This window comes from Aplysia californica, unplaced genomic scaffold, assembly GCF_000002075.1.
Source record: "Aplysia californica isolate F4 #8 unplaced genomic scaffold, AplCal3.0 scaffold00427, whole genome shotgun sequence".
NCBI classification, from domain to species: domain Eukaryota; kingdom Metazoa; phylum Mollusca; class Gastropoda; order Aplysiida; family Aplysiidae; genus Aplysia; species Aplysia californica.
In genome coordinates, this window is record NW_004797697.1 from 86,406 (window position 1) to 87,626 (window position 1,221).

The window sequence follows — 1,221 nt, forward strand, 5'->3', positions numbered from 1 at the left end:
CTCTATCTCTATCTCTATCTCTATCTCTATCTCTATCTCTATCTCTATCTCTATCTCTACCTCTACCTCTATCTCTATCTATATCTATATCTCTACCTCTATCTCTACGTCTACCTCTATCTCTATCTCCTAATCTTGACTTTAACCACAGAGTTATTTACTAACCATATGGCGTCAGTTTGTTAGGAACGGGCATGGGACAAAAGCAATCTATTTCAAGAAAAGACTTAGACAAAAGTCAAAAACATTTTTAATGCAGCCCACTTCGGTGTGACGGTCTCAAGCCCGTGAAATGCGGAGAGGAAATGTTTTAAAGCTCCAAATGATACGATTTCAGAGAATTCGAGGTACCCAGAACGAATTTGTTCATTCAATTTTATCTTGACAGGCGCCTGGTCTTGTCTAGCTCGTTTACCATAAGAACGTACAGGCTGTGCCTCAAACGTGGGCCTCTTTGTGTTTTCACACGCAGTGAGCGAAAAGGATTATTTCTTTCTTTCATTCTTTTTTCTTTTTTTCTTTTGTTTCAATGCTTTTCTTTTCTTCCTTTTTTCTCTTCTTTCTTTCTTTTTTTCTTTCCTTCTTTCTTTTTGTCTTTCTTTCTTTCTCTTTTCTTTTTTTGCTTGCTTCTTTCTTTCTTTTTTTTTCTTTTCTTCTTTCTTTCTGTCTTTTCTTTCTTTTTTCATGTTCGTTTACTTCTTTCTGTCCTTCGTTCTTGTTTTTCGTTCTTTCTTTCTTCAATCTTTGATCCTTTTGCGTTTGAAGGACGGAAATCGGAAAACCTCACTAGTCTTAGTCAGGAGTAGAATCAAGCACTGTTGTTCAAGTTTAAAGAGTTTCTTCAATAAATTCCTGTCAAACTTTAGTACCAAGGTTTGAATAATAGAATTTTACTTTCAGCCATAACAAGTATTAATAACCCGTGACTGAGTCGTGGAAAAATCAAAATTAATAACAACATGCTGTTGAAGTCTGCATGGATTCTACATCATAAGGGAAGGCGCTATTGAAATTCCATCTCATTAGATTCTCCACACTGTCTTGGAATAACACTGTGTTCCGAATGTTCACAGGGAATGGTTAGATATTTAAATGTGGTGAAATCATCACTCATCGACAGATGGTAGGTGCGTGAAGTAAGTTTTTATCTCTACATTTAGGACACTGAAAATATCCCAATCTGTTTAAAAGAGAGAGAGAGAGAGAGAGAGAGAGAGAGAG